This window comes from Mus musculus, chromosome 7 (assembly GCF_000001635.26).
Source record: "Mus musculus strain C57BL/6J chromosome 7, GRCm38.p6 C57BL/6J".
In the NCBI taxonomy this organism is placed as follows: Eukaryota; Metazoa; Chordata; class Mammalia; order Rodentia; family Muridae; genus Mus; species Mus musculus.
Genome location: NC_000073.6, coordinates 75,822,320 through 75,848,258, shown reverse-complemented (window position 1 = coordinate 75,848,258; position 25,939 = coordinate 75,822,320). Strand labels below are relative to the sequence as shown.

The 25,939-nt window shown below is 45.4% G+C and overlaps 1 long non-coding RNA gene across 1 annotated transcript; it reads right to left on the bottom strand.

Annotated features, from left to right (window-relative positions):
• Positions 1 to 546: 546 nt before the first annotated feature.
• Positions 547 to 25,721, bottom strand: Gm51489. The gene is made up of 3 exons (XR_003946804.1): positions 25,636 to 25,721; positions 12,001 to 12,049; positions 547 to 659 (listed from the first exon to the last, which is right to left on the bottom strand). It is a non-coding gene; the product is annotated as a predicted gene, 51489 (long non-coding RNA).
• Between the last annotated feature and the right edge of the window lie 218 nt (positions 25,722 to 25,939).

Here is a 25,939-nt window from a genome sequence, read left to right as displayed (position 1 = left end):
TGAGAAGAAAGGGACGGTCGTCCAGGCCATCGGTGCCGCGGAAGGCGGGGCGGGGAGAGGAAAGCGACTGCCACCAGATTCTTAAAGGGACAGGCCATTGCCTTTCTGTTCTGGTGGCCAGAGTTGGGAGAAAGCAACACGACCTGTTCTAGAGCTTCTCTTAAGGAAGGTCTTTGTCGATCACACGCATTCTTCTTTCTGTTACCGAATCACAGCCGTTGTTGATCTTTTTAAAGACCAGCAATCTAATCGCTCCTATGTTAAGGAAATCCTTTTTCCCTCCCGGCTAGTTTCGATGCGAGGGAATTTCTACAGACACGAATCCCTGTCTATACTGGGAATTCCCAGATTTCAAGGGAGAGGACTTTAAGCTTCAGCTGTTCTGTCAAGCCGGTGGAAATTTCTTCCTAAACTTTTTTTTAACCCTTCAAATATCCTTCACTATTAGAACTCTCAGCGGTACAAAACTGATAGAGTAAATCTATATCTATACATACATACATACATACATACATACATACAACACACATATGGAATTTATTAGAGTAACTTTCAGGCTGTGGCCGGGGTAGCCCAACAATGGCTGTCTCCGGATATAACGTCTGAGAGTCCAACTGTCAGTCCACGAGGCTGGATGCTTCAGCTGGTCTTCAGTATACCTTGGAATTCAGAAGAAGTTGGCTATAATACAATGAAAGAATGACCCTACCTGTGAAACTTAAGGGCAGACAAAGAGCAAAAGCTTGCTTCTTCCAGGTCCTTTTTCCAGGCTGCCGCTAGAAGGTGCCCAGATTTAGGGTGGGTCTTCGGGGGTGGGTGGATATGGGGGACTTTTGGTATAGCATTGGAAATGTAAATGAGCTAAATACCTAATAAAAAATGGAAAAAAAAAAAAGAATGAAATTGGCTCAAAAAAAAAAAAAAAAGGGTCTTCCTATCTCAAATGATCCAACCAGGAAAAAATCCCTCACAGGTGAGCCCAGCTGCTTGGGTTTTAGCTACTCCAGATATAATCAAGTTGAGGATCAAGAGTAGACATCACACTTGCCCAACGCATCCATTAGTTCATTTAAGAGTTACTAGATGAGCTGGGGAGTGGCGCTCACAACCACCTGTAATGAGAACGCCCTCTTCTGGTGCGTCTGAAGTCAGCTACAGTGTACTTATGTATAATAATAAATCTTTGGGCCGGAGCGAGCAGAGACTCTAAAAATTCAATTCCCAACAACCACATGAAGGTTCACAACCATCTGTACAGCTACAGTGTACTCACATACATTTAATTAATTAATTAAAAGAGTTACTAGACCTGGGCGGTGGGGGCTTACTCCTTTAACCCCAGCACACAAGGCAGAGGAATGCCAATCTGATTTCCACACCAGCTGATCTATAAAGTTGATTCCAGGACAGCCAGGGCTACACAGAGAAACCCTGTCTTAAAGGAAAAAAAAAAAAAAAAGGGAGGGAGGATATTTTCTAGATTTCTATGTCAGAGAGAGAGAGAGAGAGAGAGAGAGAGACTGCCTGCCTGCCTGCCTGCCTGCCTGCCTGCCTGCCTGCCTGCCTGTGTGCTATAATTCTGAGACCTTGTAATCTGGTCTTGAAGTTCCATCGGCTTCTTTCTTCTCACCGCACCACACCCCACTATGTGATGCTCTGATGGATGGTTCTTGCAGGCAGAAGGAGTATCATTAAACCTTTCCTACAGGATTATTGTAAAGATGGAGGGCTTGGGAGCCAGTAAATGCTCAAGAGGGTGTCTCCATACCGCCTAGATCTGGAGACATTTAAGATGGAAGGGTTCCCATATTTAAGAGGAGCCTTGGCCAGAGCTGATCGGTGGTCTAATGTGCTGGCAAGAAACTTTCCAAAGGGACAGGGCAGCATCAAATAATTGTTTCATTAAATGAATGACAGTCAGCATTTATAGTTATAGGTGCCCTGCCAATTTCCTAAAGCAAAAGCATTTATATAATTATTGCTTGGATGAAGCCTCCCATGCAAAATTGATTCTTAGCAAGTTCATAAGCATTGAGTATTTTTTTTTAAGACTGTCTGTGAACTTACACATGCCAAGCATCAGAAATCTGGCTCACATTATCACTGTTTCAGTCTTCAACTCTGGGGCCTAAATTAGGTAGTGGCATACATTAAAAGCAAATATAGCCAATAAAAAGAAATCAGAGCCAAGAACATGTATTGAGTTATTGAATTTAGAGAGGAAGCCAGGAAAGAAAGAAATGAGCCTGTTTTGCCATCTGCCTCAGCATTAGCACAGACCCTGGAGCATCCCCCTATCTGTGAGGAGCGGGTGTGGCAGCAGTCCCAAGAAGGCGCCAGGGACTGCAGCTAAGTCTTATGACTTGCACCTGACTTCCTCATACACCTGAAAATAAGCCACAATCACCGTGAGAGCTGCGCAGGTGCACCAGGATACTGGTGAATCCATTTTGGTGGAGACATGCCCCTGCTGCCCTGATTAGCTGAAGCTGTGTGCCTGGTGAGGTGACATGGCCTGCCATGAGTATCGGATGAGGGCTGAGAGTATATAAGAGTGAGAGGCCCGGGTTAGAGAGAGAGATAAAGTAAAGAGAGATAAAGTTGAAACAAGAGAGAGGAAGACTGAAGTTTGCTGAATAAACTGTTGTTAGAAGGACTGGTGGTCGTGTCGCTCTTGCTGGTCGAGAGCGGACGCAACAACTATCAAAGCCCCTACCTGCCAAGCCAGCCCAACACACATGGAGTTCTGGGGTGCAGGCCCACCACAGTTAACTCAGAAGCCTCCGTGCTACACATACTTGGTGTCTTAGAGTTTTATTGCCGTGAAGAGACACCATGACCATGGCAACTCTTGTAAAGGAAATCATTTAATTGGGGCTGGCCTGCTATTTAAGCTTGAGCAGAGGAGACCTCAAAGCTGGCCCCCCACAATTTCCCACTTCTTGCAACAAGCTCACACCTATCCCAACAAGACCAAGCCTCCTAATAGTGTCACTCCCTATAGGCCAATCATCCAAACACATGAGTCTGTGGGGGCCATTCCTATTCAAACTGCCACAGTAGGCCTTACGGTTTTGAAGTACTACTAATAAATCTTGTGTCATTTATTGCTGATGCCAAGAAGTGCTTGCTGACAGGAACCTGGTATGGCTGTCCCCTGAGAGACTCTGCCAGAGCCTGACCAATACATATGTGAGTGCTTGCAGTCAACCATCAGACTGAGCAAGGGGACCGCAATGGAGGAGTTAGAGAAAAGACTGAAGGAGCTGAAGGGGTTTGCAACTCCATAGGAAGAACAACAATATCAACCAACCAGACCACCCAGAGCTCCCAGGGACTAAACCACCAACCAAAGAGTACACATGGAGGGACCCATGGCTCCAGCTGCTTATGTAGCAGAGGATGGTCTAATCTGGTATCAATGGAAGTAGAGGCCCTTGGTCCAGTAGAGGTTCGATGCCCCAGCATAGAGGGATGCTAGGGCAGTGAGGTGGGAGTGGATGGGTGGATAGGGGAGCTCCCTCATAGAAGTGGGGGAAGGGGATGGGATAGGGGGTTCACAGAGGAGAAACCAGGAAGGAGGATAACATTTGAAATGAAAATAAATAAAATAACCAATAAAAAAATAAACCGTGTGTCATGCTGAACTTTTTTTTTTATTGGAAATAGGTTCCTCTCTCAGACAATGCATCTCCACACAGTTTCCCCTCCTTCTGCTCCCTGCAGCTCCTTCCCACCTTTCCTCTCCCCAGATCCTCACCTGCTCAGAACTCTCTTATACAGCATATGACAGAAAGGGCAAAATTAAATATGACACAAATAAAATACCAGTTTGTTTCTGCAAGGGCAGCTGGACAATGTGAACTTTTGTGTAAATATTTTCCTTCTTCAAGCAAAGTCGGGGCTCTGTTAACGTGCAAGAGGAAAGGACAGGTGCCTGGTGTCAACCACACCCTACTCTATCCCTACTAAGATCGCCATCTATCTAGTGTTTTAGGTAACCCACATTTTAAAGTCTTTCAAGTTCTCTCTACCTAGCCCTGACTAACCTGGGACTCGCTGTGTAGAGCAGGCTAGCCTCAAATTCATAGAGATCCACCTGCCTCTGCCACCCAAGTGCTGGGATTAAAGCTGCATGCCACCACACCCAGCTAGTTTAAAGTCCTAAAAATTCTGAAATGGGGATGGGGCAATAATTAATCAGCAGATTCCTTGCCTTGCAAACATAAGTTGATCCCCAAAACATGTGCTTAAAGGATGGACTTGGTGGAATGAAGTGTTTGTGACCCCAGGAGACAGAAGGATTGCAATGTGATGCTGAGCAGCAGTCAGCCTGGCCAAGATGGCAAGTTCCAGGCTAAGAGTAGACCATGACTCAAAGGAAGTGGGTGGAATCCCTAGAGGTGAGCCTTATGATCTTCCTGGTTCTGTCTCCAGAGAGCTGGGATTAAATTTTTGCAGCACCATAGCCAGCTTAAATCATATTTAATTTAATTATCTTTAATTGCCATAAATAAAAAGAAGCTAGATCAGTCAGGGGTGGTAGCACACACCTTTAATCCCAGCACTTTGGGGGCCAGAGGCAGGCAGATCTCTGTGGGTTTGAGGTCAGCCTAGTCTACAGACTGAGTCCAGGACAGCCAAGGCTCTGTTATATGGAGAAACACTGTATCCCAAAAAGCAAACAAAAGAAAAAGAAATAAAGGAAGGAAGGAAAAAGGAAAAATAAAGTAAGGAAAAATTTTTTAGTGTTGTAAGAATTTTCTATGTATGTATGTATGTATGTATGTATGTATGTATTTGCACTCCAGATTTTATTCCCCTCCTGGTACACCCTTCGACTATTCCACATCCCATACTTCCTCCCCGACCCCCTGTCTCCATGAGGATATCCCTACCCCCCATCCCTACCACACCAGACCTCTAAACTCCCTGGGGCCTCCAGTCTCTTGAGGGTTAGGTGCATCTTCTTTGACTGAACCCAGACCCGGCAGTCCTCTGCTGTATATGTGCTGGGGCCCTCATATCAGCTGGTGTAAAGAAATCTCGAAAGGAATAATAATACAAACTGGTACATGCCTGCAATCCCAGCGATAAAACACAGAAGCAGGAAGAGCAGGAGCTCAATTCCAGTGTCCACTACATAACAAGTTTGAGGCCAACCCCAGAGAACATGAGACTTTGTTTCAGAACATACACGCACGCGCTCACACATACACACACACACCACGATGTTATTTAAGCCAATATAATATTAAATGTCACATAACGGGCACATTATGTGGGTAATTACAGTGAGATCAGTTAGGCTGTGGAGATAAAATGTAATGTGTTACAGCAGGGAGGGGTGGATACAGTTAAAATTTTACAATGTTCTTCAAGGTATTTAGAAAAGGAGGATTTTGACTGTTCCCAACACAAATGACCCTAACCCTTCATCCCTGCAGCAGGTAAGAGAGCTGGCCTGGCCTCTTGCTGGCTAAAACCTTGGGTGAACTAGCCCAGGCAGTGCTGGAGAGCTCACTCTGGTGGTGTGGATGTGGAAGAGCTGGCTTGTTGGCCAACTCACCTACCACCCAGGTCCCCATCCAAGGTTTTGAGTTGGACCCCCCCACCCCCAACATCTACCCCAACCGTGAACTCCTGGAATGCATGAAGGGGCCAGTCCTGCAGATCCAAAGCTGCAGTATCTCCATGACATAGGGCAGCGAGAGGATGTCTGAGAGGAATCCCAGTGAGGATCCAGTACTGATGGTGTAGCAGGAGCCAGAGGCCTTGAACCAGACCAATGACTCATCGCACTGAACATTTACAAGTAAAGATGTGTGGACAAAAGGGTGTACTGTAGGACACAGTGTCCCACACTCCAGCTTCCACATGGAAAATTTTGGTTGTTTGATTGTTTTGTTTTGTTTGTTTTATTTTTACTTATTTTGAGAGGAAGGTTCCAAGGGCAGAGGGCAGATAGGAAGGCACAGGGAGATGGGCGGAGTTGGGGTGCATGATGTGAAATTCACAAAGAATCAGTAAAAAAAAAAATTGACGTTCACTATGTTCTTCAAGATATTTAGAAACAGGGGCCTTTGAATGTTCCCTACACAAATGACAAGTGTTTGGCGTGCTGTACGACAGGCGTGCTCATTGCCCTGAGTCGACCATCTCACATCATATACATGTATGAAAACTCCCACAGTGTAACCCATGAACTGATTGTTATGCATAGCTTCATTAAAAAGTCACAGAAGTCCAGTTCCCTGAAAAATCAACTGGTAAAGCAGGCATCCTCTTCATGAGATAGTGTTTACTTATTATCCAAAAGAAGATTGACTTAGGGTATCCATTGGCACATACCTTGGACTGTCTCTCTCTGGTAAGAAGACCAAATTGCCATGAAGCCTACACACACACAGCAAGCACAGTGACTACGCCTCTTTAGTTCGTTGGTTTTTGGGTTGGGTTGGTTTGGTTTGGTTTGGTTTGGTTTGGTTTGGTTTGGTTTGGTTTGGTTTGGTGTTGGTGCTTTAGTTTGAACCTAGGTCCTCATGCAAGCTACTTAGCTACATCCCCAGCCCACCCACAGTTTCCCTGGCCATCCGGGATTCACAGGGTAGCTCTGAATTGTGACAAATGCACACTTGTGGTTTGGAGGAGTATTGTGTTTTCTTCTTTTCTCTTTGTACATGAAAGGGTTGAGAATTTGAGCTGAAATTCTTTGTGTCACCATCTGAATGAGATAACATTACAGACAACAAATAATATAATATACACTTTGGACTATTAACAAATGAAAAAATATATAAAATATCAAAACGTGTGAGGTGCAGGCAGAAGGAGTCACGGGAGGTTGACAGCATTCAAAATATCAGGGAGTAATAAGTTAAGTTCCCACTTCAAGACAACAAGGAAAAGAGCAAAGGAGGAAGGGGGGGTGAAAGGTAGGAGAAGGATGCAAGGGTAGAGAAAGGGATGCGACCAGACTATTAGATACATGGATGAAATTCAAAAATAAATTCTTCTCTTTGTTTTTTAAAGATAGATTGATTGATTGATTGATTGATTACATGTAAGTACACTGTAGCCAGAAGAGGGTGTCAGATCTTATTATGGATGGTTGTGAGCCACCATGTGGTTGCTGGGATTGGAACTCAGGACCTTCGGAAGAGCAGTCAATGCTCTTAACCTCTGAGCCATCTCTCCAGCCCCCTCAAAAATAAATTCTTCTTAAAGAACACGTTTTAAATATTCAATCTGATATGAAGGTAAACACATTGTGAAATCTCTATCAGGCAAAAGAGCACAGAAATGAGACGCATGTCAACGTCTACTTCTCAAGCGGGCCATCACAGCAGAGATTACATAGCAGAACTCTGTAATGACTTCCTGAAGATGAAACATTTCACTGGGGGGCTGAGGAGTTGGTTCAGTACTAAAGATGGTTGCCACCCAGCCTGACGACCTGAGTGGTCAGTTCCCCAGTCGTACATGGGAGAGGAAGAGAAGCGACTTCCTCACTTTGACCATATGTACAAAAGAAAAGTAAAATACTTCAAACAAACGGTGATATTTCTATATGGGGGGGGAACAAAGCAGCGTGCATCAAATGCAAGAAAACTGAAGGAAACAATAAAGAGCAGAAACCAGTTGTGGGGCTGGAGAGATGGCTCAGCGGTTAAAAGCACTGACTGCTCTTCCGAAGGTCCTGAGTTCAAATCCCAGCAACCACATGGTGGCTCAATTAATGAGATCTGATGCCCTCTTTGAGAGTGTCTGAAGATAGCTACAGTGTAATACTTACATATAATAAATAAATAAATAAATCGAAAGGAAGAAAGAAAGAAAGAAAGAAAGAAAGAAAGAAAGAAAGAAAGAAAGAGAGAGAGAAAGAAGAAAGAAAGAAACCAGTTGTGGTCTTCTGAAAGAAAATGGCCCCTGTAGGCTCAAAGGGACTGGCACTATGAGGAGATGTGACCTGTTAGAGTGGGCGTGGAGCTTTGTTGGAGGAAGTAACTCTCAGCTCCCTCTGCAGCACCATGTCTGCTTGCAGGCCAACATACTTCTAGCTATGAGGATAACGAATGAAAAACTTCAGGATCTGTAAGTCAGTCCAAATTAAATGCTTTTCTTTCTAAGCATCCCTATGGTGTCGCTACAGAATAATAGAAACCCTAAGACAACAGAGAGAAAGAAAACATGAGAACAATAGAAAAAAATCAATAAGACAAAAAATTATATTGTTGAAAATATTATGAAAATTGATAAACATCTAGTAAGACCAACAAAAGCAGAAAGAAGGCATGGATCACAGTTCACACCAACAAAATAGGCCTGGGGGGTGGTGGTACACACACTCCTTTAACCTGAGCACTCACGATGCAAGGACAGCAAATCTCAGGGTTCGAGGACAGCCTGGTCTATAAAGTGATTTCCAGGACAGCTAGAGCTGTTATACAGAGAAACCCTGTCTCCAGAAATGAGGAGGGTGGGCAATAAAGAAGCACTTACCACAAACCCTTAGCTCTCTCATAATTACAGTGGAAGGGACCTATCAGCTTTAAAAAAGGTCCAATCAACTTCTCTAAAACCAAAACGGAGCAAAGGAATCTAACTAGTCCTGTAATAAGTAAAGAATCATATTACTAGCATAACAGATTCCAAAAATGAATTGCCTGGGTCCTGATAATTTTATTGGAAAATTCTGTGAGATGTTTTTTTTTTTAAATGCATGCCAAAGATACATGATGCATTCCAAGAACCAAGACAGAGTTTGTTAGTCAGGTTCTCTGGCAAAATATACGTTATATAACTCTGTCTGTCTGTCTCTTTCCCCATATATGCATACATATCATTTGTATCTTTAAAAACTAGGGGTTTCTTTGTTTGTTTGATTTGGTTTGGTGTGATTTTTTGGCTTGTTTGTTTGTTTGAGACAGGGTCTATCTATAATTCTGATTGTCCTGGAATTCTATGTAGCCTTGCCTTGAACTCAGAAATATCCATATGACCCTGAATCCTAATATTACAGGTGTCTACCACCATGCTGGGCCAACTTCACCTATCATTTTAAAAGATGTATTAGGTTGGCTGACACCACAGCAGGTTGGACACCCCTACAATTGTCATCCCCATGCTGAAGGGACAAAGGACTCAGTGAGTGGCTCTGGCCACCAATCCAGTACCTTCAGGACAACAGGGAGCAGTAAGTCAGCCTCATTCAAAGGCTGAGGGCCAGGAGGTTGCCTCCACAGCCCTTAGTGGGAGTCTGCAGGAAAGGCCAGGGACCTGGTGACTGAGGTCCTCAAACCAAGGCAGCACACACAGGGTCATTTGCTCAGGAGAAGTGGCCTCCACATGTGCCATCTGCCTCCCTCTTCCTTCCACCTCAGCTTGGGGCCTACTGGACAGAGCCAGCCCCAGTCAGGGTGGGTCTTCACCCAACTCAATCACTGACTCAAGCACCAGGCACTCTAGAAACAGCCTCACAGACACACCCACAGGCCCCCTTACTCTCCCCAGGGCAACTCTCAAGTCAATCCAGGTGACAGCCAAGAATAGTCAGTACAGGAAGGAACATCACAGTGTCCTTTATGTGTCCAGTACTGCCTTCTCTCCAAAACCAGCTGAAACCAGTAAGACAAAGGGCAGAGAGAACGTATCTATGACATTCTCATGAACTTAAGCACAGAAGCCTTCTGAAAAACCCTAGCAAACAGAGTTCAGTGATAGCGATCCATGACAAGGTTGGGTTAATTCAAGGTAGACAAGGAAGGCTTGTTTATAATCCAAAACCGATCAGCATACTCTGCCACATAAGGAACTTTCAAAAGCTCCTGGCAGGACCCAGCACTCTTTGTGATCAAAGCTCTCAGCAACTTAACTGAGTAGCATTGGATAGAGAGCATCCATGACAAGCTCACAACAGGTTTCATCTCAGATCTGGAAGAAAGAACAAGGGGGAGAAATCAGGCTCCCTGCTCTGAACACTCAGCGTTTAGGATGGGAAGTGTCTAGTTATTGGCTTTAAGGAGACGTGGCTCAATGAGATCCACGAAGGGATCAGGAACTCAGCCACAGAGACTCGCTCACCCCATGTTAGACAAAGATAGGGAATCAGTTCAACGGAAGAAGTGCAGAAATATCAAATCCCACTCTCTTCTATCAAACACTATAAACTCCTGTTTAGAACAAGGGATTCCGATATTTTTGTTTCCATCACCTTGTAAGAGTTTGATGCAAGTGTTTGAATCCCTCCACCCAGGAAAACCTTGGTTTACACAAGGCCTCCTACTGCATTCCAGGAAGCTGATGGCTGATGGCAGTGACACCCTTCCCTTTTTTACCTTCATTTCCCACTCACCAAATCTTTTCAGACTAGCCAATTAAATGCTAGAGTGAGGCCTGACCTCAGTCAACTGGGAAAAGATCCAGTCACCACCTGAGTTAGACAAACCGAATGCACACACTGCCTCTGTGTCTCTTCTGAGTGCATCCTCTGGATCAAAAGGCATGTTTGTCTTGGAATGAGGGTCTCTTTCTTTGCAACCCTGAAATTATTTCTCGCAGAAAAAGGCATGTTTGTCTTGGAATGAGGGTCTCTTTCTTTGCAACCCTGAAATTATTTCTCGCAGAAGGATTATTATTTAAAAAACAAAAAACACTGTTGAAGCAGCTAAAACAGACACACACACAACAAAACATTAACCTAAGCCTCACATCTTACACAAATCTTACCCACAGAGCATCATAAACTTAAACAGAAAAGTACTAACATCCAGAGAAGCAAGGCAAGGTCTAGAGAGCTGTCTCCTTTGCTTCAGTGCCTGCTGCAAAACCATGGAGACCCGGGTTCAGACCCTCAGCATCCCTGGAAAAGCTGGGACCCTGTGTTGTGCAAAATTGACTCCAAGGTTCAGAGGTTGACTGAATAAGCCCTGTCACCCTCAGAAATGCAGAAGGGGGAGGAGCAAGCTTCACTCTTCCAGAAGTCCACAGAAGGTCATGTGAATTGGGAGGACAAAGAACCTTTCTAGAGACTCCCACATCTGAGAGAGGTCCATCACTCTGACAAGGACCAGAGGGACCAAAAGGGAAGGGCTCATTTTGGAGCCTAGAGAGGTTCCCAGTGTGGTTCTCTGGCTGCCTTAGTTTAGGCCTGAGGTGAGAGCATCGTGGTAATGAAGATTGTGGAGAAAGGAACTGTTCAACTCATGCCTACCAGGGAGCAAAGAGAGTGACAGAAAGAAGGGGGTGTCTTTCTTGGAACAGCCATGATAACTAGTCCCCTATTCAGGCCCCTCTATCTGAAGTTCCACCATCTCCCAGGGTCTGTTCTGACTGTGACTCCGTGGATGGATTAGCCCACGGCCTCACCACTAAGGCGGCTGCATGACTGTGTGAGCTTCCTGGGTACTTTCCTCCACGGCACACTCCTCACTTTCCATCCTGAGTTCGTGGAAAACCAAGGTTTGCTTGTTTCTTTGTTTGTTTTTGCTTCAGCAAAGCAGGGACTCATCACATTGTTCTCTGGAGCAAGTGTTTGTAAGTACAGTCTAAAGTCCTGTGTGGCTGCAGGACACATCGAAAATACCAAATTCAGTCTTGCACTGAGTGTGAGTCCATGGATTTCTAGCAGTTTCTAACAGCCAAGGGTTGAGAAAGCTGGCAGACACTGGGTTAATAATGGTCATTACCGAATTTTTTGCAATGGCCCTTTGACAACTTATCATGAAAAATATTATTGTCAGTCAATGTGCTAATAACAAGGAAGACAGGAAGACTTCAAGCTTGAGAGAGAGACAAAGACAGGGAAAGACAGGGAGACAGGGCGACAGGGAGAGACAGGGAGAAACAGAGAAAGACAGACACTCACACACAGGGCAGTGCGGCAAAAGCCATGGAGCAGAGAAGGATCCATGTTGCAAGACACTAGAACTGAAATATGGCAGGCTCTCCTTTCAGGACAGGACAGTCCTGATGAGGAGGACGGAGACTGTGAAGACTCACCTGTCCTCAGGTCTGTGCCCGACTCCTTCGTCAGTCTCTGGTACCCACCCTAGGGACAGAAGAGCGACATCCCTGAGCATCAGCATAAAGCACATTTCTGTCATCTGGAGGGAGTGGCAGAGAACATCTCCCCCGTGTGACATGACTGAGGCAGATTTCCAATAGGACTGGAATGGTGGAGGAAAGAGAGGAGGCCCACTTTGAGACCCACTTTGGGAACCCACAGGGCCATAGAAAGCTCCAGAAAGCCTGTGGCTCTTCCATTTGAGAACCTGCACTCACCTACAAAGCACATTGAGGTACACCTGTGTCATAAAATGTCCCTTAATTCTCGTGAAAGCAAAGGGTGGGCTCAGCAGCCTCAGACTAGTTTTCTTGTGTCCCGCTTTGTAGATATTTAATGATATTGCCTTTTGAGTTGTTTTGTAGCAAAACTTTTTAGAGCAGGAGTTCTCCGTGAATGATGCTTTCACAGGCATTGCCTAAGACCATCAGAAAACACAGATATTGATGAAATGATTCAAAATTACAGTTATGAGGTAGCAATGAAAATTATTTTATGCTTGGGGTCACCACAGCTTGAGGAACTGTTAAAAGTTGCAGCATTAGGACGGTTTGAGGAGCATTGTTTTATGTCTTAGAGCCTGGGCATTCCCTGGCTTCTACCATTTACTAGGCAGACCATCAGAGGTGGGCAACCTCCCAGCAGTGCTCAGAAGACCTGATGCCCAGGTGCCTATTGCAGGGCTTCCTAAGTCTTTGCCTCGAGTCCTTCCTTCTCATCTGAGAAATGTTTACATGACCACAGATGTTTCATTTCCTGTGGCTGTGGTAAAACACCCTGACAAATCAACTTAGGGGAAACGGGCTTATTTATACTCGGTTGCAGATTACAGTCCATCATGGGGGAGTAGAAGCTTGGGAGAGCTGGCCACACTTCTGCAGTCAAGAGTAGAGAGCAGTGAGTTCAGGTTTGCATGCCCACTACTGCCCCTTCATACAATCCGGGACCCAAACTCAGGGAGGAAAAGTGTCTCCCACTGTTAGGGCCCCCACATCTATTAAGGTTATCAGTATCCTCTCCACACAGACCTGTACACACGATATCTCATCTAGGCAATCCCTGGTTGACACCCTCTTCTCAGATGACTCTAGATTGTGTCAACTTGATATTCAAACTAAAGCTCACGCTAGGTACAGAGATCTATAAAACAGGTGGGTAAAGCAAACACTTACTGATAGTAGATCATAAATAATTTCTTTTCAACAACTCTTTGGTGTGCATGTAATTGTGCTGTTTATTAAAGCTGAATACAAATGTTTGACCTGTGAGATAGATGTGCTGTTTGTCTGACACAACCCAATCTAACCTTAGACATCTCTGATAGCTACACACTGTATAGTCAGGTCCTCCAGAGGAACACACGAATAGGATGAGTATAGGGGTTAAAAGAATTTATCTGGGGACAGAGAGATGGCTCTGTAGTTAAGAGCACTGGCTGCTCTTCCAGAGGACCTGGGTGATTTCCAGCACTCACATAGTAACTCACCACCATCCCTAACTGTAGTTCCCGACAATCTGCCACCCTCTTCTGGCCTCCACATACACTGTACACTGTACACAGCACAGATATACAAGCAAGGGAAACACCCATACGCATAAAGCACAAATAAAGTTACATTTTTACAATGAATTTATTAAATCGGCTTACATTAAATATTAACAACCGTGTCTCATACCTGAGAGGAAGAGAACTTGGTGGTCTCTAGGATCTTGGGGCAGGGAGCCTCAGCAGTGGGAGGAGCCTGTTCTCCTCCTCCCCACCCCCACCCCCAGCTGTGTGTCACTGGAGAAACCAACATCTGGTAGTTTTTCAGTCCACAAAGAGGGATGTTTCAACAATCCCTGTCCTACACCAAATGCATGGAAGGTTCCTGGAAGCCACTGGTCCTCACTCAACAACTGGAGTCTGTTAACGCTGGTTCTGATAGCAAGAAGGAGGCAGCAGCAGTAGGGGGATGGAGGCTGTACAGAAGCAGAGGATGGGTGAGCAGCCTTCCCTCTGTTCTGTTCATCTGCCTTGCTAGCACAAAGCACCACCCTCTGCAGGCCTGCCTCAGCAGGACAGTCAGGACTGTTTCAAGCGAGGATCCTTGCTCAGGTGAGTCTCAGTGTTCCAAACTGATCCTAAACCAACCATCACCCAACTCGGTGGGACGATGTAAGAAGATATCACAAGTCTTTGTTGTCTGTGACTGAACCATTGTGTTTCTATAAGAGCAGAAAACATTAGACACACAGTAAGAAATCACGGCGATTCCTAGCACATAATAATCTCAGATCTGATCTGGGGTGTTCTCGGCAGCATGCAACAGAGCAGAGCGGTCCATGCACTGTGAAATGCGCATGCGTGTGCTCGGAGGCCGGCTGTAGTGAATATCCTTAATGCAACATGGGTCGACGCTGCAAGGAATATCTCCGACCCAGTGTAAGCTTGGTTCCATACAAACTCTGTGGCTGTTACAGTCCCACAACTTTTACTGTTGCCAGATTTTACACAGCCTCCTCTTTCACGTGACATTACCCACAGTTTGAGGAACTTTCTTGAGTTGACGAAAAAGGAGAGGATCCTTACAGAACATGATAATGAACTTGGCACCGAAGGTTGGAACACAGACTGGGGCAACTTTCATAGGGTTGTCACTAAGACAAGCCCGTCATCCTGAGAGGCAGTGAGCCAGGGCTTCAGGGGGAACTGTGAGGAGTGGTCCTTAAGTAACCTCTCCCAGTGCCAGGAGAACAGCCCCAAGTCCCTCAAAGACACACAGTTTGCTTCCCTGGCTGCTGAGAAGTTTCAGTTCTTCCCTGGTGTATGTAATAAGGATGCAGGACATCCTCCGTCACCCACTGACCCACGATGGAGGAAAGAAAGGATGCCCAAGTGTCCTTGGCTGAGCATCTCTGGCTGCACCTTCAAGTCTGAAAATCCTTCCTGTGCTCCTGCTGGATTCTGGTCTCTTTAACTTGAATGTCAAGGAAGTCCCCTCACAGCATTCACCTAGCTTGTCCGGGGACACCCTCAGAAGCAGGCTTGTGGCATGTTTCTCTGTTTGCTTTTTGTTATTTTTCTTCATGTGCATGGGTGTTTTTTCTGCATGTATGTTTTTGTACCACACATGTACCTGGTGTACAAAGAGGTAAAAGAAGTCATATGTGGTTGTGAGCCACCATGTGGGTGCTGCGAACGAATGTGAGTCCTCTGTAAGAGCAGCCAGTTCTCTTGACCACTGAACCATCTCTCCAGACCATCAGTAGCTCTTTACTTACTTTTATTTTAATCTACACAACAGTTCAGATTATTCTTCCAATATTGTATTTCAGGAAAAAAATACTAGTTTATTTAAATGATCTAGACTTAAAGGGAATTTAAATTACATGTAGGACCCAGAGAGTCTTTCAGCTATTGCCTCTTCTTCTTCTTCTTCTTCTTCTTCTTCTTCTTCTTCTTCTTCTTCTTCTTCTTCTTCTTCTTCTTCTTCTTCTTCTTCTTTGTCTTCTTCTTCTTCTTCTTGGATATTTTCTTTATTTACATTTCAAACGTTTTCCTCTTTCCAGGTCTCTCCTCCAGAAACTTCCTGTCTTAGTCAGGGTTTCTATTCCTGCACAAACATCATGATCAAGAAGCAAGTTGGGGAGGAAAGGGTTTATTTGGTTTACACTTCCATACTGCTGTTCATCACCAAAGGAAGTCAGGACTGGAACTCAAGCAGGTCAGGAAGCAAAAGCTGATTCAGAGGCCATGGAGGGATGTTCTTTACTGGCTTGCCTCACCTGGCTTGCTCAGCCTGCTCTCTTATAGAACCCAAGACTACCAACCCAGAGATGGTCCCACCCACAAGGGGCCTTTCCCCCTTGATCACTAATTGAGAAAATGCCTTACAGTTGGATCTCATGGAGGCATTTCCTCAACTGAAGCTCCTTTCTCTGTGATAACTCCAGCTGTGTCAAGTTGACACAAAACTAGCCAGTACACCTCCTATCCCATCCCCCCTCCCTACTATCACTATGAGGGTGCTCCTCCACCCACCTACCCACTCCTGTCTTCCTGCCCTGGCAATTCTCCTACATTGGGGCACGAACCCCCTTAGGCCCAAGGGCGGCCCCTCCCACTGTTGTCCAACAAGGCCATCCTCTGCCATATATGCAGCTGGAACCATGGGTCCCTCCATGTGTACTCTTTGGTTGGTGGTCCAGTCCCGGGGGAGCTCCAGGGGTCTGGCCTGTTGACACTGTTACTCTTCCCGTGGGGCTGCAAACCCCCTCAGCTCCTTCAGTTTCTTCTATAACTCCTCCATCAGGGACCCCCACGCTCAGTCCAATGGTTGGCAGAGAGCATCTGCCTCTGTATTTGTCAGGCTCCACTACTGTTTTCTTTAATGTCAGTACCTTTATTGTGTGCTTTTGCTTTTTTGGTTTTTTGTTTTTTGTTTTTCGAGACAGGGTTTTTCTGTGTAGCCCTGGCTTTCCTGGAACTCACTTTGTAGACCAGGCTGGCCTCGAACTCAGAAATCCGCGTGCACCACCTCGCCCGGCCGTGGTTTTGCTTTTTAAATACTCAGTGTTAAGCTGCTCAATGAACATTGATGGGTTCATGAGTTTGGAAACATTCGATGCTGTTATAAAATAGCAGTCATTTTACATTCTCATTTTCTATTACGTTGTTGCTCTACTCTAGAAATATAATTTTGGGTGTCTCTGACAAATTGACCTATTTAATTTTAATAGTTAACACAACCATCATCTCCATGGTTACCGCTTTATTCCTTCCTTCCAGTTCTCATGGCCATTTTTCATGGGTAACAGTGTGGTCCTCACAGGAAACCCATCTTTTTCCTGGTTTGGGGGCGTGGGGAAGACTCTCAATACTTTGGATCTAATCGGACCACTCGTTATAGCTCCGTAGCAGGCTGTGCTGACCCCTCCTCGGCTTTACTTTGGGTTTTCTGCCTCCCTCTGCCATGTTGCTCTAGCTCAGACTATTGGTAGCCTTTTTGTATAGGGTCCAAGCACTGTCCAGGAGTGTGTTACCTTTCTTTCCTGCTGGGTGATTCTTCCTTCACACCTAGAGGGGTTAACCTGTCAGTTCTGAGTCAATACTCAGGAATCCCCAGATCCCCAGTGAGTGTTCCCATAAGTGCAAGCCCTCAGTCAGCTTGGATCAGTGTAGACAAAAACCAGACTTTTTTTCTTCTTCTCTACTTCTGAGCTAGAAGCTGGCAGTGCCTCACAGGGGCTCGCCTCCCTGACTTCCTCCCCTGCTGTGAATCCCTGGAGTGCTTTGGGATTGTTTGGGGCTTGGCTGTCTGGGAATCCCAGATCAATGTACTCCTTTGACTATTTTGTTGAGCCCTAGTAGCACTCTCCCACCCCACTACTGCCTCTGGCTCTAGTTTTTCAAGATAAAGTTTCTCTGGGTAGCCCTGTCTATTCTGGAATTCACTCTGTAGACCAGGCTGACCTACTGACCGTAAATATGAAGTTTAAAAACAGATTTTGAACGTTATTTACAAGTTGAAAATTTAAGGATCTCATTACTAGTAAGGAGTGTGTGTATATGTGTGACTGCGATACTGTTCATTGGCATGTGGTTCATTGAGATAAGTGGCATGTGGGAAGCCAGGCACATTTTCAGTGATAGATGTGGTACTTGGATGCTGGTTGTCCAATGATAAGGATGATGGACACAGTTCTTTCAAGTTGTGGGACGCCTGAAAAACCAGTGGGTTCAGGGAAACTGCTGCCATCTCCAAATACACATTAAAAATGACAAATGCAGGGCTGGAGAGATGGCTCAGAGGTTAAGAGCACTGACTGCTCTTCCAGAGTTCAAACCCTAGCAACCACATGGTGGCTCACAACCGTCTATTATGAGATCTGATGCCCTCTTCTGGGGTTTCTGAGAATAGCTACAGTGTACTTACATATAAATAAATAAATCTTTTGCCATTTGAATTGACCCACCCCTCTAGTTCTAGAGCTTTTCAAGACAGGGTTTCTCTGTGTAGCCTTGTCTGTCCTGGAACTCACTCTATAAACCAGGCTCATCTTCATTGATCCACCTGCCTCTGACTTCCAAGTGCTGTGATTAATGGCATGGGCCACCACGCTGGGCTTTCTTCTTTTCTTTTCTTTTCTTTTCTTTTCTTTTCTTTTCTCTTCTCTTCTCTTCTCTTCTCTTCTCTTCTCTTCTCTTCTCTTTTTTTAAGGATTTATTTATTTACTTTATGTACTGTATATAAGTACACTGTAGCTGTCTTCAGACACACCAGAAGAGGGCATCCGATCTCATTACAGATGGTTGTGAGCCACCATGTGGTTGCTGGGATTTGAACTCAGCACCTGACTGCTCTTAATCGCTGAGCCATCTCCAGCCCGGCTTTCTCCTTTTCTTTCTTTCTTTTTTTTTTTTTTTTTTTTTGTTTTTTTTTTTTTTGTTTGTTTGGGTTTTTTTGTTTTTCGGGACAGGGCTTCTCTGTATACCCCTGGCTGTCCTGGAACTCACTCTGTTGACCAGGCTGGCCTTGAACTCAGAAATCCGCCTGCCTCTGCCTCCCGAGTGCTGGGATTAAAGGTGTGTGCCACCACGCCCAGCCAGCTTTCTCCTTTTCTAATGTGGGATTTCACCATCTCTCCTAGTTTGGTCTTTAACTTGATGGGCTCAAGTGGTCTTCCTACCTCAGCCTCCCTGGTAGTTGGGACTGTAGGCATATGCCACAAAACCTAGCTATTCTATCCATTTGATCATTTGCTCTCCCTCCATTCCTCTTTTTTCCCTTCCCCACTCCTTTCTTCCTTCCCAGAAACACTGAGAATTAAGCCCATATTGCTCTTGCTAGGAAAGCCCTCTACCCTGAGCTACTCCTTCAAGCCCTCCCACCCACTGATTTCCACTTGTCTTTACATATAAGGAGTGTTTCTTGTGAAGAACACACAGATGGTTCTTGCTTTCTATTTTCCTTTATCACACCAACAATTCTCTACCGTTTGTTTGTTTTTATTTTTCGAGACTGGGTTCTGTGTAGCCTTGGCTGTCCTGGAACTCACGCTATAGACCAGGCTGACCTCAAACTCAGAGATCCGCCTGCCTCTGCCTCCCAAGTGCTGAGATTAAAAATTTGAACCATGGGGCTCGAGAGATGGCTCAGCGGGTAAGAGCACCCGACTGCTGGTCCGGAGTTCAAATCCCAGCAACCACATGGTGGCTCACAACCATCCGTAACGAGATCTGACTCCCTCTTCTGGAGTGTTTGAAGACAGCTACAGTGTACTTACATATAATAAATAAATAAATCTTAAAAAAAAAAATGTTTGAGCCACCACTGCTCAAAAGAGTCATGTTATTCAGCTGCTTGCCCAGAGAAGTGACTTCCTCAGGTCTGTGTGTAGTGAGGGAAAGTGGCCAGAGGACGCTCTTTCTACTTATTGAAAATATTTTGCCAGCCAGTGGTGACGCACGCCTTTAATCCCAGGACTTGGGAGGCAAAGGCAGGAGGATTTCAGAGTTCAAGGCCAGCCTGGTGAGTTCCAGGACAACCAGGGCTACACAGAGAAACCCTGTCTTGAAAAAACAAAACAAAACAAAAAAAGGAAAACCATTTTTTTTAACAGTTTCTACTTCGAATCACTCTCCATTTTGTACCAAGCATTTCTGAGCCGGGCCTGACATCTTTCTAGCATGTCCTGGTGAACATCATGCTCTTTGTTGGGACTGTCCTTCACAGCTGTCTCTCTTCCAGGCTCCATACCTTGCAAAACACTGCCAAAATCTGAGTCTTAATTTCAGTGAAGAAACTACTTTAAATTATTAATTAACCAAACATTGTTCTCTGTGTGTGCATGATTCCCTCATGTGTGGGCACTCATCCCATGGTGTGCGTGCAGAGATGAGAGGAAACTCTGCGGGGGTTCTTGCTTGCTTGCTTGCTTGCTTGCTTGCTTGCTTGCTTGCTTGCTTGCTTTCCCTCTTTCTGTGAGTTCCAGGGATGGAGGCCCGTTCACTCAGCTTGCGAGGTGAGCACCTTTCCCCGTTGAGCCATTTTACCAGGCACTCTCTTCACTAAGGGCTCCATGGCTTACGGTTTCTCTTCATTCACTGCCCTCTGGCGGGGGAACAGGAAGTAGCAGCCTTTTACCATTTTGATCCTGGAGGGCACAAAGTCCATGAGAGAGCTGCTGAGATACTGCAGAACAGCGGGTGAGAACAGATACCATTTTCTCCTGCAGGCTGCTCTGGACCGTGCACGCATGGCCTCTCCTCTTGAATTTTGAGGTGCGGAGGATCCGAGTCATTTAGAAGTTACTTTAGGTTCTAAGACAAGTGGATTGGTTTGGTTTTGTTCATTTATTTTATGTATATGAGTACACTGTAACTATCTTCAGACACACCAGAAGAGGGCATCAGATCCCAGGACAGATGGTTGTGAGCCACCACGTGGTTGTTTGAAATTGAACTCAGGACCTCTGGAAGAGCAGCCAGTGCTCTTAACTGCTAAGGCATCTCTCCAGCCCTGCCCCCCCCCCCTTTGTTTTTAAATGTTACTAAGTATCATTGTGCATGAGTCACAAACATATGTAGAAGATAGAGGACAACTTGAGGGAACTGGTTCTCTCCTTCTACCAAGGGAATCCTGGCCTTGAACCTCAGCTTATCTGACTTGGTGGCAGGTGCCTTGACCTGCTGAGTCATCCTTGGCTTGCCTCTTCTTGTTCTTGTTGTTAGTATTCTATTTACTGGACCACACTAGGTTCTTGACTTGTAAGAGGATTAATGTTCAATTTTATTTTAATTTTGAAAATTGATAAGAATTTATGATTGCAAATTGGGACACGTTATTTGATTTTAAAGAGACACAGAGACACACACATACACCCATTTCTGCTCATGAAATCCAGTACTCTCCTGTCCCTGCATGGAGACAGAGCAGTTAGCACTACTTCCCCTCCACACAAACACACACACACACACACACACACACACACACACAAACACACCTTTTTCCCAGCATAGATGCCTCGGGCCCTTGGAGAGGGCCGACAAATGGGAGCACGGCCTGGTCCCCGAATATTACAATCCCTCTTTCATGACAGCACCCCCTTCCCTCCCGTGAGTAAAAATCAGCATTTCTGTGGTACAGATGGCTCCTGCCCTTGAAGGAAGCAGGAGCCAATATCCTTGAAGTGATAAAAAGCCCACTCTTGGACTATGAGAAAGAGGCAATTAAGTGTTCCCAGACAGCTGAGACCAGTTTGCAAAAATGCACCAGCCTCTGATAATGGAGTGAGTTTCTTTTTCCCAGGTCAGGAAGGCCCCTGTCCAGCTGCGCAGTCCACCCTGCTGTCTAAACAAATGTTATCAGGTTTGAAAGATAGCATTCCTTCACCGCCTCCCCAATCATGTCATGTAACACCAAAGCTTGATAATCCCAGCTTATGCATACATATATGTGTGTGTGTGTGTGTGTGTGTGTGTGTGTGTGTGTGTGTGTGTGTGTGTATGGTGTGTGTGTACGGTGTGTGTGTGTGTGTGTGTGTGTGTGTGTATGTTGTGTGTGTGTGTGTGTGTGTGTGTGTGTGTGTGTGTGTGTGTGTTTATCAAGCTTCTCAAGCCCCTAGACTGGATCATCACACTCCTAACCAGGAAAGGCTTGCAATCTGGGTCAGACTCATATACTAAAGACTCTCTCTTGGACTTGCAATTCCTGGCAGTCTCCTGAGATTCTCATGAACTGGGCATAACAATTTAGATACCTGTTTTCTGATTTGGGGGTTGGGGGTTGTTTAGGTTTTTGTTTGTTTGTTGTTTTGTTTTTTGTTTTGTTTTTGAGACAGGAATTCTCTGTGTAGCCCTGGCTATCCTGGAACACACTCTGTAGACCAGGCTGGGCTCGAACTCAGAAATCCGCCTGCCTCTGCCTCCCAAGTGCTGGGATTAAAGGCGTGCGCCACCACTGCCCAGCCAAACCTAAATGTGATATATCTGATCTTCTTGCTTCCACCTCTTGAGTGCTGGACTGACATACTTTTTTTTAAGACTGATTTATTTATTTTATGTATATGAGTAGCTGTACAGATGGTTGTGAGCCATCATGTGGTTGCTGGGAATTGAACTCAGGACCTCTGCTCACTTCGTCCCCACTCGTTCCAGCCCGAAGATTTATTTATTATTATATGTTAAGTATACTGTAGCTGATTTGACCTCAGGACCTCTGGAAGAGAAGTCAGTACTCTTAACCGCTGAGCCATCTCATCAGCCCATGACATATTTTTGAAGCTTTGACTTTATTAAATCCACCAACAACCAGACATATATAAAACAACAAAATCCCTAAAGGTAAGAAAAGCTAAAAAGGGGCTGGTGAGATGGCTCAGAGGGTAAGAGCACCGTCTGCTATTCCGAAGGTCCTGAGTTCAAATCCCAGCAACCACATGGTGGCTGACAACCATCCGTAATGAGATCTGATGCCCTCTTCTGGCGCATCTAAAGACAGCTACAGTATACTTATGTATAATAATAAATCTTTGGGCCCAGAGCGAGCAGGAATGACCAGAGCGAGCAGAGGTCCTACAAATTCAGTTCCCAACGACCATACCCTCTGTGTTCTCTGGTATTTTAAATCCTACAAGACTAAGCTATTAAATAAATTCATGTCCTCCCAGAGGGCACATTTTGCATAACCAGTGATCTAACTACCATATATCCATCCCTTATTTCTGTCAGATATTGTCCTGGAATGAAAACAGGCTGACCAGTCCTTGTCAGGGAATGACAGCCTGATAGGGATGATATAGGAGAATCGGACCAGCTTTTGATTATAGTGAATTGTACAGATTTCATTAGTAAAGGATTAGGTTACCATAGTCAAGAATGTACATTTTTATATGTACTTGTTTGATGATGCATACATTCAAATTGAAGCAATGCAAGAAAAAACTTGGCATGTGTGGTCCCTGAGCAGAGATGACAGAAACTCACGAGCACTTTCTATTTTTGTGAGGCAACATGTCGTAGTCATAATGTGTGGGCATTTGGCCTCAGAAAAGCCTGGGTTTGATCCCCATCTCTATCTACTCTGCTTGCATTAAGCAAGTCTTCTAACTCTGGACCTCAGTTCTTTGCTTTTAATAGCAGAGAGGGAACTTTGAGATGATTGCAGAGGCCAGTCCAGACAGAAGACTACGTGGGGTGAACTGCAGTTGTTGTCTGATGGGAAGCTGGCAGGCTGCTGTGCTGTCCCTGCACAGCTGGGCTAAGTGATTCCAAAGTAGCCAAAGAGGGTCTTAGGTGTGAATGCTGGATCCAGAAGCAACTTTTTGGGGAAAATAATCCTGACAAGTTTAAGAGCAATGGCATTGTTCTTCAGTTCTGAAGCCAAGAGACTAGATGGCCACCTTGTAACCTGCTGTCTGGAACAGCCTCACTGAGCCGCCCCTTTCCCTACTCCTCCTTCAAAATAAGAGCACAGATGGTGTACGCAAGATAGTCAAGGTTTCACACTACCAAGTTCTACTTGGGGTGGGGATTTATTTAAGGACCATTAACACAGCCTGACCGCTAGAGTATTGGCAGTCTTGTCCAAAATCAGCTTTGAATATATCCCTGCATTCCCTTCTGACAATGGAGCTGTAACACTGGAGATCTATTAATGGAGCCCACGGAAGCCTCTAGGGAAGACCCTGGTATTCAATAAGATTTCCTCATCCAAAGATGAAGCATGGGCTCAGTGGTTAAGAGCACTGACTGCTCTTCCAGAGGTCCTGAGTTCAAACCCCAACAACCACATGGTGGCTCACAACCATCTGTAATGGGGTCTGATGCCCTCTTCTGGTGTGTCTGAAGACAGTGACAGTGTACTTAGATACATAAAATAAGTAGATCTTTAAATATATATATATATATATATGAAAGAAAGAAGTTGGACTCAGTAAAGAACCAAACAGTCACACTGCCAAGGCCAGGGGAAAGATTTTTCAGGGTTAAATTGGACAGGGGGAAATGGGGAGTTTGTGAGCAGGGGAGGGAGCCTAGAGGCTAGCATTGACTTTAAGACAAGTTAATAGCCACCACAGTCATGTGTTAATTGAAAGGCACAAGCTTCTCTTGCCAGATAAAAGGAGAATAACTCTCTTTTTAGCAAGCAGGAGCTTTCTTCAAGTCCCTGCAGGAATAGGGACATTTGTCTAAATGTTTAATTTTCCCTTGGGAAAGGGACTTTCTTGGGGAATCAGACATCCCAAACTTTTGTTGATGATGAGGGGCAGGAGTGATATAGTCTCTTCTGTAAATAATTCCTGCTGAAGCTGGGCGTGGTGGCTCACGCCTTTAATCCCAGCACTAGGGAGGCAGGGAGGCAGAGGCAGGCAGATTTCTGAGTTTGAGGCCAGCCTGGTCTACAAAGTGAGTTCCAAGACAGCCAGGGCTATACAGAGAAACCCTGTCTCAAAAAAAAAAAAAAAAAAAAAAAAAAAAGAAAGAAAGAAAGAAAATAATAATAATAATTCCTGCGGAACTGGGGGGAGTTGTCAGGGCTCAGGATGGCTGGAATATTGGTCAAGAACCTGGGAAGATCAAGCAATAGCCAGAAACATCTGGTTCTGTGGGGCTATCTGAGGCTAGAAAAGTACAAGCCACTTTCAAGTAGTCTGGAATGCTGCTCCAAAGCAAGGACTCAGACTGGTGGGCGATGGCAGGAGATCTGGGGAAATTCCATTAGAGGCATCTGCTATGGGAAACAATCATTATTACAAGAAATATGGAAATCAGTGGGCCAATGAGGTGTGAGAGCCAAGGGCCCATAGGAGACCAAAATGAGAGTTCTGCAAAGGAATTGGCCTCTGGTGGCCCTGGAGTCTTTTCCAGCTCCAATACATTTCTTCCCCTTGGCCAGACTGGTTTACATAGTCACAGCATTCTTCTTCAAGAAAGAAGCAGGTGCTTCCCCTTTCAGCAATTAGTCAACCAAGGGCCCTTCAATTCTGTAGGCCCAACAAAGCCAGAGAAGGCTTTAAAGTTATTGTAGCGCCAAGGGTTGATTCCTGGATGGTATTTACTGATGTGATAGATATAGACTGTGACCCAAGCCACCTGTGGCCAACCCTGAAGAGCCACGGAGGCTGCCAGAGGAATCCCAGCCACTACCAGGAGGGCTAGGGCCCATGGATCTCTGGGTGAAACTTAGAGGAGTATAGAATTCTCCTTCTGTGAAGAGGGTGAGTTGGGGAAATAGCAGAGTGGGAAGCAGAGACCATGAATGCATTTGTCTGTACACTGGTAAAGCTTGAATTGGCACCAGAATAGGGTTTGTTACTGGGCTAGTAAGGCTCCTGAAAGTGTGCTGATGAGGGGCAGATAGGATGAGAATAGATACTGAAGAGGCAGTTACCTGGTGTCTCCAGAGAGTAAACAGGCACCCAGACAAGAGGCTCAAAGCAGACCTGGCCTTCAGGTTCTCCTAGCATCTCTCAGTCCCTACCCATGACAGGGTGTGGCTGGCATACCCCACCCTCTACCCTGGACTCTTCCCACAGAGGCTCTTCCCTATGTAATCCAGACATTTTGGGTACCACACCCTTTGTACCTTTTGCCTCCTGGCTGCTGTACTTGGCTCCTCTCTCTCCCTTCCTCTTTGCTTCTCCCCACATGACTCAGTGTCATGACCACTCGGCACACTGTTGGATGTGTCTGCCTCTGCCTCTGCTCTCCCACGTGCCTGTCTATGACAAATCTCCTCCACCAAACCTCAGAGCAGACATGGCCTTTCCTCTTTATTTCTTTTTCTCACTCAGTGATAAGAAGGAGGAGGAGGAGGAGATGGTTTGGGGGTTACAGAGATGGTTTAGGGTGATATGCGTGAGAGAAACAGCTGTGACCAGGGGTTGTCA